Source organism: Coturnix japonica, chromosome 9 (genome assembly GCF_054131305.1).
Source record: "Coturnix japonica strain WE chromosome 9, WE-NBRP24, whole genome shotgun sequence".
Classification (NCBI taxonomy): Eukaryota; Metazoa; Chordata; class Aves; order Galliformes; family Phasianidae; genus Coturnix; species Coturnix japonica.
In genome coordinates, this window is record NC_140671.1 from 9,320,432 (window position 1) to 9,333,150 (window position 12,719).

The 12,719-nt window shown below is 45.5% G+C and overlaps 1 long non-coding RNA gene across 2 annotated transcripts in view; it reads left to right on the forward strand.

The window, feature by feature from the left end:
* LOC107321212 (uncharacterized) overlaps positions 1-12,288 on the forward strand; it is a 129,637-nt gene extending 117,349 nt beyond the window's left edge. For both annotated transcript variants that reach the window (XR_001558498.3, XR_014931966.1), the window contains exon 3: positions 11,161-12,288. This is a non-coding gene — a long non-coding RNA (uncharacterized LOC107321212). The remainder of the gene's footprint in view (positions 1-11,160) is intronic.
* The last annotated feature ends 431 nt before the right edge of the window (positions 12,289-12,719 follow it).

The window sequence follows — 12,719 nt, forward strand, 5'->3', positions numbered from 1 at the left end:
TCCTGGGGATGACCTGCTGCTTCCCTGATTCACCGGGGCTTTCTGGACCTTCCCTGGTACAATGGGAAGCTGTGTTTTGCCTGGAGCCTTATTTTCACTGTATCAGCTTAATAAAAGGCAGAAACCACTTCTTTTATGTGAAGGCCTGAAATCTTTGATTGATCCTTTGCTGCACGGCTCTCAGGGTAAGGCTGTCTGATTGTCTGCCTTTTCATTATGTTATCTCTCTGGATTTTATTTCTCATTCCAGCAAGTATCTCTAAATTATCCTCTTTGGACAATAAATGCCAGTGGAAACACGTCCTCTTTTCACAAATTCTGCGCTGCTCCTGGGTGTAGATAAAGCTCATTTTGGATCCAATTTTAAGGGGACATTGTCCCCGTTGTTTTAAGTTCCTTCTTCTCCATGTCTTTTTCAGGGTGATCCTTGCAAGGCGGTATTTCAAAAGCGTAATTGAAATCCTTGCCATGTGCTCTGCTCTCTTAGCTCCACTGCCAGCGCCTCCCTTGCCTTCCCCAGCTCTCACAATAGATGGGTTTTACCCAACCTGGTGCCTCTCAAGGTAAGAGCAGTTTCCATGCGCTCACCAAACTGCAATGGTCTCCTCCTCTCACTCCCACATTGACAACTGATATAGACAAGAGAGGCTGCACCCAAGGAGAGCCTATAGAAAAGCAGACCTGGAGAAGGTGCCAGAATTACAGAGTAGGGTCCAGGGGGTGATATACGTTTCCTAAAGGCACACAGAGCTTTTGGCAGGAGGCGGGTTTCCTCTTACTCCACAGCATTAACCTAGGGCTGTTTCACATCTTCTAAGTGCCATCCTGAATGCTGCCATGTCCCAGTAGTACCAGAGGGTACTCTGACTGCAAGAGCATGAGGACAGACCTTGCCAATAGCCCAGCAGTGAGCCTGGAGGGACTTAAGCCTGAGGGAAGTGATGGGAAATCTCCACCTTTAGCAACTGCCTCCCATAGCATTACTCATGGAGCATCAGGATGCTGACCTGCATATATGTATGGAATAGGGTGGGTAAGGAATAGTAAGTAAGGGTATGTATGTAAGGGATGGTTTGTAAGGAACAGAGGAGAAATGAGGCTGTACTCTCCCATGGAGGAAAGCTGATGTCCCGCTGGGCTGCGGCTGCAATTTCAATCCAGCTCTTCCCCTTATACTCTAGAAGAACACCTTTGATTTGTGTGCCTCATCTCCACTTTAATCACACGCTGCAGGCATGGATCCTGAGCAATGCACCGATGCTCTATCACACTGCCATCCTGCACAGCAGACAGCCATCCTGTCCTATGGGAACATGTGCTGAGCCATGGAGTTATTAGCCTGCTCCCTCCACCCAGGCAAAGAAATCCAGCAATAACCCATGATTCTGGTCATTTGTTTAGAGAGTAACTATCCCTGTCTCCCCCAGTGCTCAGAGGCCTCATGCTCCCCACTGAGATAAAGTGTACCTGGTCTGCTCTGCTTTGACTACACACCTTCATGCTTGTGAAAGATGCTGTGCTGAGGATTCAGACTCAGGAGGGGCCACCAGCCTGACCCCTTGATTAACACAGGCCAGAGAAGCCCACTCACTGATGCTGTGCCCAGCTCTCACTCAGCAGCCTCTTCTGAGATGTGCAACCTTGATTTATGAATGCCAATTAATGGGAAATTTAATGAGCCTGTTGGCAACGAGTACCAAATGGTCAGCTGCCTTCAGTGTTACAGATTTGCTCCTTACGTTTAACTCGTTTCTTCAAGCTCCACATTACAGCCAGTGAATCTTGCTCTGACTTTTCCTCTTGATTTAAAGCAGGAAATCTCCTCCCCAGGAACATACCAAGGATCATCTCTCTTTTTTACTTTCTCTTAGAGCATCTCCGTTAAAAGACAGAATGGAATGAGTCAGTGGCTTCCTCTGAGCCCAGCACACTTTGAAAAAGCTATTAAAGAATTGGTGTCCTGTTGTTCAACAGCACAGCCCTTCCCACCCACTTGTGATCGTCAGGACTGCCAAACTGAGGATTCCCAGTCAAGAGAGGCACTGGTTGCCCAGAGGAATGGTGGATGTCCCATCCTGCAGACACCCAAGGTCAGGCTGCAGGGGCTCTGAGCAACTGATCAGCTGCGGGTGTCCCTGTGCATTGCAGGGGGTTGGACCAGCTGGCCTCTGGGGGCCCTTTCAACTCAAACCATTCTATGAATGTGACTCAATCTTCTTGCTGAGCAGAGCATAACATTGGCCAGGCACATCTCTCATTCTTGGTGCAAAGAACATTTCAGGGGCTCAGCTACTTGGGTATTGTTTTGTGTTTCTTCTTGGATATTCAGACCTGAATTTGCATTAACATGCACCTCAGCCCCACATCTCTGCACAAAACCATGGGTGAGAGCATGTGGTTTAACAAGTGTGCACGTTTCATGCTGGGAGAAGAGAAGCACATTCACCATCTTAGTGATGCTCAGTGTTTGTGAGATGCTCTGACTTGCTAAGAGGAAAAGTCTACTGTTCGGGGAGAGTATGGATAAATCCCTGTGGCATATGCATCATCTCTGGATATAATCCAACAATCCCAATGAGCACAAGAAGCAAATCAGAGGCAGGGCCTCCTGGTAGCACAAAATCAGCTATATATCCTCTGTTTGAGAGAGGGAAGAAAAGCAAGAACTCCCTTCCCCCGGCTGGGGGCTGAAAGATATATCACCCCACAGTCATGGTGGGACTCATCATTTCCGAGTCATTTTCCTGATCCAGCACAATTAGATATTCCACGCGGTGGGATGATGCTTTCCCAGCTGGAATATGTATTTTGGTGAGGTGACAAAAAGCAAAAGATGTCCTGGGGACTCACTAAGAGTTTGTTGCAACTCGGAAAGCCACTGAGCTAGATATAACCAAGCCAGAAGTAAAGATCCATCCACAGGGACATGCTGGGAAGGGAAAGAGTTGTTTATGAGCTCTTTTATTTCTATTCCATCTGGCCTAGCAACTCAGAGTTCCTCCTCTTTCAGGAACACACTTATTCAAGTTTATATTCTCGTAAAACATGGATTTGGAGTTTAAAAGTCCTCTTGGTCTTTGGAGAGAGTTCTCTGCAAGGGAAATCTGTGGGCAGATCTCCGTCCCTGTACTAGCTGGCTCCGGGTCCCCATTTCTTCCTCTGCAAACACAGGGGAGCATAGTGCTGCTTGGGTTCCTGCAGGGCTCAAGGGAAGGCTCCATCAGGAGTGTGGGGTGGGAGCATTATGCAGATGCCTGACGCAGACCAGGGAGGAGAGTAAGGAAACAGTGCTGGGAGTGTGATGCTGTGGGTTATGAGGGGTCTGTGAGGCTGCTCTGGCTCAGATTAGCTTCTTGATTACTGCACTGTGTTCTCATCAGGAGAGAAGAGGGTTTGATCAAAGGAAGATTACCTCCAAACGGGAAGAGGAGGTTTCATTAGAGAGGCTTAGATGATGCAACGTAACTTAACTCATCTTCTGAACAGCTCAGCTTAACCCTTGGGGATGGGCTGCTCTCTTTCTCCTGCCTATTCCAGCAGGCAGATCCTTTCCCTGAAGGAGGCATTGAAACTCAGAGCTGCTTCAGGGCTGTTTGGCCCCAGAAAACCTCACCTTGAAATACATACAACCCGTCTCTTTCTGTAGTGATTAACCTGGCTGAGGAACCTCTTCCAAACCCACCCGCAAAGATTAGAAGTGGAATGAGAAAAGGGATCTTACAGAAAAGATGGAGAGAAACCATTTTTTACCAGGACCTGTAACAGTGGGGAATGGTTTTAGACTTAAAGAAAGGAGATTTAGATTAGATATAAGAAATTCTGGCTGTTCAGAGAACTCTGAGCTTGTATCCTTACACTACAAGCTGTGGAAGCACCTGATGTGAACAAGGTCTGTTAAGCAAGTAGGCTTTAATTTGACTACAGTGAGTGTCCTTCATGGTATGGTCATCACTGGACAGGTTTGGTAAGAGAAAGCTTCTCCTCCAGCAATGACTTGCAATAGGAATTCTCACAAGAGAGATATTTTCTGTTCTGCTGCTGTTTTCACCCATGTTAATGTATTTTGAGCCTTGTTTTTCCTTACAGAAAGAATCAAATTCCAGCAATGACAGCACCTTAACCCAGTATCATTCAATTGATTTATTCCCCCCCACCTCAGAAAACAGTTATTACTTTCCTTAATAACGTCAAAGAGGCTCTCAGACAAGGGACCTTTTTCTATTAAGGTTTTCTATTGCTAAAGAAAAGTAGGTAAGAGATGCTGTTGAAATGGAAGACTTAGTTAATACACTGCAAGTGCTTTAACTGCTCTTTCTCTTTCTCCACCAGAATTCCTCCTTAAAGTTTAGTTCCTAATCAGTTCCTAATCAGTTCCATCAGTTCCTAATGGCTCTCCTTGCTTTGAGAACATCATGACAAGATTATTCATGCACCGAGACCCAGAGTCCAACTATCCCACCCTGTACTATGGCACAGTCTTCCTTGTACTCACTGTGCTCAGATTCCACCAGTGTGCCAAAAGGAGACATCCCAGAAAGAACCATGGTTATGACAGCCAAGGGAATTCAGAATGTCATGGCAGAGAAAGGCAGAGAAGAGAATGTGGGATAGACCAGCTGACAAAGGACCTATAGAAAATGCAGGATGGAAGGCCAACAGATGAAGGTTTCCCATTACTGAGCTCTCAGTTGCATCTAGAGGACTTGTTCATAGCACCCCTAGCATTGTCTTCTGTCATCTCTGCACTAGCCAGCAGTGATTGCTCTCACACCTGGTGCTTAGCCAGCCCTGCCAATATGTCCCCTGGAAAATGTAATGTATGAGCATCCCTGCCAGAAATCAGTCATTGTGTTCACACTGGTAATCTCACAGAGAGAACACAGGGCTGGTGCCTTTTGTGTGTGAAGATGAAAAACCAGAGGAGGGGGATTTATTAAATGAGCAATAGATAAGGGCTTCAGATTGATCTGTCACAGGCAGGACTGAAATTGATAGAAGTGGGCACTCCACACCAGGGAGCAGATTGCAATACCACTGCTGCCTCAGCTCCTTCCTCACCTCCCCAGCCTCCCTGCCTGTCCCTAAGAGGCACTTCATTCAGCAAAGCTGCAGCCAGTGTTTGTGTGTTGTGGAGCCTCTGGGTGTGTTCAGTGGGCAGACCTGCACTTTACCAGGGGTAAATTACTTAGAGATCCCTTCTCCTCTTTGTCCTTAATATCCTTTGTCCTTAGTATCCCCCATAGTGGAGGACTGGTTGGGATTTCCCATTGGCCTTTCAGGCACAAGGATGAGCTGATACATCCCCACCACTTCACAAGGCACATAAAGACAAATCCCAGTGCTGTACTTGCATATGCCAGAGACCCGGGGCAGCCAGGAGTCAAACATCATTAGCATTATTTCACATTAGAGACAGTAATTTTCTAACAGGGAAGGTATTGCCCCCAACATGAAGTAATTTATTTTGGATCTCGTTATGATGGATAAAGACGAATTAATCACAACGTTGGAAGTTAGTGGTTGCCCAGGGACTCATGATCATGACCTGATTATCTTTAATATAGGAAAAGAGAGACTAGTCCCACGTAATTCCATATATCTATAGACACACAAGCACATACATTCGGTGCTTTAGAAAGACTTATTTCCCAAAGCTGGGGGAAAATTATGAGTAGAATTAATTTGGAGGGGAAATTTTAATCAGAACGATGTGAATGAAGATGGGAAGTTCTTTAATGAGAGCTTATTAGGTCATAATTTCACTTTAAAGAAGGAAGACAATTTTGGCTAGGAGTCCATGCTGATTTAATGGCAAAATGGAGCTGGCAGTGGCTCATGTTAGAAATAAAAATGCAACATGGAAAGAATGGAGAGAGGGAAAGAAGACGTGGTTATTGGTTAGAACTGCAGCAAGGAAAAGCGAGAGATTGATAAGGAAAAACTGAAGACAATAAAAAAGATGCCCACAGATGAGAAGTCAGAGAAAGAGCCTTCAGAAGTAGTTTGGAAACATGGTAATACATGTAAAAACACAAAATTTCAACCTATAATAGATTATGTGGGATACAGCTCAACAAGGAGGCTCCCTGTCCCCAGGAGTTCAATACCAGCTGCCTGGTGAGGTCTTGGCCTGCCAGCAATAGCTCTTCATTGGTCCTTGGTAAAAGAGAGCAGCCTGGGTATGGGGTGAGTGCTCACACTGGATGGTTGTGAATCACTGAATCACAAAGGTTGGAAAGACCATTGAGACCAAGTCCAGCCATCAGTTCACCCCTACCATATCACCAAACCATGTCACTCAATGCATCATATACCCTGTTCCTGAACACCTTCAGGGATGGTGACTCTACCACTCCCTGGGCAGTCTGTGCCAGTGCATCACTGCTCCTCTGGGAAGGCATTTACCCTGATATTCAACCTGAATATCCCCTAGCACAACTTAAAGCCATTACCTTAAAGCCACGAAAGCAACACAAAGAAACAAGGGGGTCTCTGTCATTGAGTTCACTTCCAAAGGAAATAACGGATCTGAGTGCTAAAGGGATGTAGCTAAAACAACATCCCCAGCTCGGTGAAGATATAAGCACATTCCCTAAGTAGGGCACTGCCTGAACATGGCTTGAATGCTGCTAAAAGAGGCAGCCCTGTGCCAGTCTGCATGTTCCAGCCTTATGGCTTCCTCTCCCTGTTGACACAGAGATTTAAAGCAAACTGGGCCATTGAACTGATAGTGAAGTTGACCTGGGAGTTTGTTTTAAGCCCCGTTCAATCCCTCAGCTCATTGAATTGCCTTTTTATTTTCTTGCCTTCTTCTTTTATTCCAACAGGAACTTCGCTTAGTGAAGCTTACATGAGCTTAATCTGTTTCTCAAATGGAAAGACTTTAATATTTTCTTGGACGTTTGATTTACTGTCACAGAGTATTCTGTTTCAAAAAGTAGCTCCACGGGCAGCAGAAATGCTGAGGCTTAGTTTCCTGTGGCTGCCTCCTGTGTGTTTCCCTGCGTGTCTAGCAAGTTGGTTGATCTCAGAAGGAAGCCTTTCTCAGCAGAGCTCTAATTTGGGTCTGCTTCCTGGAGCTTGGCTATATACTTTCATTATATTTGTAAGAACACGGTATCTCGGAGAGCTCTGCCTTTTAGCTCGACTTGACTAAGGTGGCAACAGCAGGACTGGCAGGCAGTAATGTCACATAATTCCCGCTTCCTTAGCAAACCTGGCTAAAATTAACACCAAAATGCATCAGTCTTGCACTTGATAAATTGATTGAAGGCTGGATAGGAGATCTCAGGTCTTGGAAAATCAAGCTGAGTAGGAGAAGTTGTGTGCCTGAATGTGTTGGCCAAAGTGCTGATGGGTGACAATACCTGGCTCTGGGAAGGACAATTATGAAGATGTGAGGCTAAAGGGATAAGCATAAACCAGTGGAAGCAGGATGGGAACCAGCAGCTAATACTCACAGCCCTGTTTTGTATTGAACAGGGCTGAATGATAGTCCTGCCAGCCTTGGTGCATCAACCAGCAGCCCCAGTGGTATCCTGCCCTAAAGGACCATGCAAGGTGGTGTGGGGCAGTAATCCCCAAAGTGGAGATTACTTATCTTATCCCTCCCAATATTGGCAAGCATTTGCTGTAGGAAACTCACGGAGCTCATAGGTACAACCAGCTCTGGGTGAGCCCCACTGGCACCACTGTTTCCTTGCTCCGTAAGCAGCAACCTCAGGATGTTCCAATGCAAACAGCGCTTCATTCATGACCTTGGTGGCTTGAGCCAACAACTTCCCCCCTCCACCAGCTGCAGTGTGGGCTCTGCTGCCAGCCCTGGGCCTAGCTCATCACTCAGAGCCAAGTTACTGGAGAAATGGCAAGGGGAGAAATGACAGAAGGAGATAGGCTGGAGCCAAACCTGATGCCAGCTATGGGCTGAGCAGAGGAGGGACAAGGGCTGTGCCCAGGGAAACTTCCCATTAGCAAACTGTTCCAATAAAGCTGCAACCTGAGATATCCAGTATGAGATGTGGGAGTTCCTGGGAGAGATGGGAGACTTTTCTTGGCTGTTGCATTCAAGCACATGGCTGGATGCTGAGGGACTGAACACCCAGAGCTCTCTTGTCCAATCTAGACCAGCTCCATTTTAGATGTGAGGGTCTGGAATGACCCAAAGGAGCTGAATCCCAAAACTGGTTGAGACTAATGTTGAACATCTGCAAGCTGCCAGGTTCGTTCAGCAGATGGTGTTCATAGTTGCTGCCTAAGCAGGAGAGCTGGTCAGATTGGGGTTGTTCCTGGCAGCTCTGGGCTATTATCTTAGTCAATAGCTGACAAGTGCTGGGGGCTGTGAATTGCCAATACAACATTAATGAGTATGTAAAAAAACATAACGTAACGTAACGTAACGTAACGTAACGTAACGTAACGTAACGTAACGTAACGTAACGTAACGTAACGTAACGTAACGTAACATAACATAACATAACATAACATAACATAACATAACATAACATAACGGGCTCTTGTTCAGAGATCGCAACTGGTTTTGTTATGCCTTTAGAATACTTGGTGTGCACAATGCAACAGCAGCAGTTCCTTAATGGCTGGGCAGGCGCAAGCTGAAAGCAGTTGGAGGACAAGGCAAGTCCAGACCAGACCTGTGATTCTACAGACAGGTCAGTGGGAAGCCTTCGATTTTCTACTAGGAATTCAACACTTGCCTTTGCTGTGCTAAGCCACCATCACAATCAGAGCGCCTTACCTTGGCCCTGACCACTAAATTTAATGCCACGAGTAGAGATATGCCTATGAAATAGATGGGCATCCCTCCCCCCAGCAGCTTGGGCAAGTGATGGGATTTGCACCATGAAGGTCAGCACCTTTCTCTACTTTCCCTTCCTTTCTGGAATTCCTTATACAACAGTTTTAGCTGATGTCAGCATGACAATCCCTTGAGTCATTCAACTAATTGCTGTCACTTGAGGACATTTACATCACAGAATCATGGAATCATTAAGGTTGGAAAGACCTCCACGGCCATCAAGTCCAACTGTCAACCCATCATCACTATGTGCCACTTCTATGTGTTTCTTAACACCTCCAGGGATGCTATGGAGGAGGGCTCCTATTTACAGCTGTGCCTACTTAATTTCATGTCTGCACTTCTGAATGTTATCAGTTCCACAAGGCATTAACAGGCACTTGAAGATATTCAGCCCTACCTGAGGCTGGAGAGCTGATATAAGATAGATCTGAGCCATTTTTTGGGGGGATAAGGTCAAAACTGGGTGGCAATAGATGTGTGCTTGCCAATACATGAAGACTTACAGGTATCTTATGATGTGTATCTACCGATATATGCATTGCCTGCAATTCAGGAATTATATTGAGCCAGATTATTGTACAAAGTGTCGTTTGAACATATGAGGTCTTTCTATAGATCAAGTCAAGAGAAAGACTTGGCTTTTACTCAAGCATTTAAACTGGAGAAGGCCTGTCCCAACTCTGCTCCTTAATGATGGAGGGGCAGAGGGGGGCTTTGCACCACGGCCAGGCTGAGAGCCAACAAACAGGCTTTATTTCAGCTTCTTGGAAGGTGAGCAATGTGGATGTGCTGAGCTTCTTGATTCAACCCCATCCACAGCATCTTTCTGGAGATGAAGCACAATATCACACCAAAAATTAATATGCACTGGCAACACACCAGAAATGCTGTCAGGGAACAGACACTGTGGATGGTGGCTTTGAGACGAGCCCATCTATAGCTCATTATCTGATTACAATGAATGTGGGCAGCAGAGCACTGAGACGCTCCTCATCTCCCTCCCCAACTCCCTGGCATTCAAAACACTTGACTTCGGTCACAGAAAACATTTATGCTGCCCTAAAATAATGAGATTTTAAAAATTAATAAACCTCGGCTCTGTTTATTTGCCTCCATTTATTTATTTATCTACCTATTGGAGCTGGTAGGAATCATGTTTCCAGTTTTTCTTTGCAGTCATAAGTTTGGCTCTGCCGTGATTTTCATTCAAGACCGAGCGCCTCGTGTAATCCCCTGACTCTTGCAGCTGGGGCTGTAAGAAAAATAACAGCTCTCTAAGGACTGAATCATCAGAGCTGTCAACCCTGGTCAACCTTTTCAGCTTGGTGAAGAAGGGATAAGGATGCACTTAAGAGCACTGTCTGAATTGGAGTTGGGAACTAGTGAGTTACTTTACCTGGGAGTGCTTCACCTTGGGGATTCATGACCCTTGGTGTGACACAGGGGTCTTGTTGTGCTCCTCAGCAAAATCCCCATGCTGGCAATGGATCAGAACACAGGCACTGACTTGCTGAGAAGCATTTAAAGCTCTCACAGGGGTGCCAGGATGACCTGAGTGTTCCTACCTTCCTGCTGGGGCCATAGCTGTCCTCAGATTCTTTGCCAAGAGATAGAGCTTGGCATGGCTGGGTGCTTGGGCATGAACAAAACAACCACAGGTTGATGAATTTCAGCAAGTTCAAAACATCTACCCATCAAATCAAGCCTAATTTGCACTTGTTGTGTTCCCTATGCACCTTTTCCATTGACAGTTTTCTTTCTTATCACACCAATAACAATGCAACCATGTTTCTCAAAGAAGGAGGGCAGGACTGGCTCCGTAGCTGTCCTAGTTCCCTTATACCACTTGTTGTGTCCAGGTCCTGCGTGCTCCACATCACACCTCAGCCCAAGTGATGTCATTCAGTCTCATGCTGCTTCTTCCTGTAAGAGGGGCAAATGGCATCAGCAGCTCAGATTGGCTTCGATATCAGAAAGTACGAAGCCTTCAGTTCATAAGTGCACACGATATCTCTGGGTGATGAAAAAAGAACCATCTGGGATCTGTCAGAAACAAATCATTCCAAATCAGACCAATTTGTTTTGGACAGCAACTGGCCTAGTGGATAAAGGGAAGAAACAGATGTGAAATATATTAACTTGAAGGCTCCTAACACAGTGCAACAGGATATTCTCTGAGCAAGGCAAGGAAATAAGCCCTAGATTTCCTATGATAACAGGGGTGCCAGTAGGTGAAGGACTATTCTCAGTGAGCTCCTAACAACCTTGATGTCAAGCCAAGAGGGCTGTTCAGATAGATCTGTTGCAAGACTGACCTTCTTTGGGTTTTGATTCCTATTTTACAGAATAAAGGGGATTCTTCCATGGCCAGTTGGAAGAAACTGAAGAATCGAAGCTCGTGTAACCTTAGCAAAACACTGCAGAAGTGGGCTGAAAACACAAGGGTAAAGTTCATTAAGAAAAACACAACAATTACAACGTCTTGGTAAGAGGCACCTATGGGGTCACCTGGGACAGAATGGGAAGTAGAGACCTCCAGAGGTTCCTTTCTAAGAGCCTGTGAGTCTTTCTAAGATTTTCTATGACTGTGATCTATGTCTATGATCTGATCTGTCTGTGCTAATGGCTTTGCTGGTTGCTTGCCAGTATCAGCCATTCTGTTCCAAAATAATGACTTAATTTACAAGCAGCTCATGGGAGAAAGAAGGTGGGATATGGAGAAGCCATAGATTCTTCAGAGGAGATAAGAGAGGAAATACCAATGCACATGAAAAGGAGCAATTCTTCAGTTCAAGCTGTCCGGCTGCAGGTTTTAGCTTCCCTTCCAATGGGAATGATCCTTGGTCACTGCTCTTTAACCAGCCTCATACAACATGACTAATTGCACCCCTTTTTTAAAAGGCAGTGAATCAAGGTAAACGAATTTGTTAATTGAAGAGGAGATATTTTCTAGGCTTGGCTTTCACTTTTGTGACTTTTAAGCTCTTTTCTCTGTCTGCATGATGAATTTCACAGAGCTTGTTGGAGAGTCCCATCTGTAGCTCTAGATTCCCCTTTCCAGGCTGCACATGGCTGGGTAGCAAATATTCTCCCTAGGAAGAAGTAAAGACATTATCATTAATAGAAGGTATTGTTCAGGGATTTAATTTCCCTCCCTCTCCCCAACCCTCCTCCTATGTTTAGGTCCACAGGGACTATGTAAGAGGAAACAGTGTTCCTCAATGGCCAGGATCCACAGGCTGCGGTCAGGGGTATTTTAGTGGGGTACCCTATCTTTTAGCAGCAGGATTAGACAGAAGTGACTGAATCAATGGGATCTATGACATCACTGTGCTGATGTCAGAGTGATGTAATTGACCTCTCATGTAGAAGGCTGATACAAAGCAGTATTCTTTCAAGGGGCAAATATCCTTGATTCCTTTATGAATCAATCCCTTCTTCCTATTGAAGACCTCCTGCCCTATCAATAAAAAAAACCCCAACAAGTACTTTTGTGTGTGTGTGTTCTTCATCTTCTTTCTTCTATTCGGCTGAAAGGACAGAAGTCAGTGAATTATCCTAGGCTTCAAATCAAATTCTGGCTAATAGCTTATTGTCATTTCCATCTCTCATATTCTCCAGGAGCAGCAGAGCTGTAGCACTGCTCCATCACTCCACTTGGTCCAATGGGAGCTTGGCTGACATGTCCCTCATTGAAGCTCTCAAAGACAGCTCAGCCAGGTTGGAGTACATCAAAAACCAGAGGTAGCAAAAAAAGAGTCTTAGGAAAGTTTTGCTATGGGAGTTTTCCTAAAGCTTTTGTATTCTGCTCGAATGGCACTTTTCTTCAAGCAGAGGATGCTCTCCCACTTAAAAAAAAAGGAAGAAATGAAGGAAAGAAAGGTCAGGCCAAACCTCTGCATGG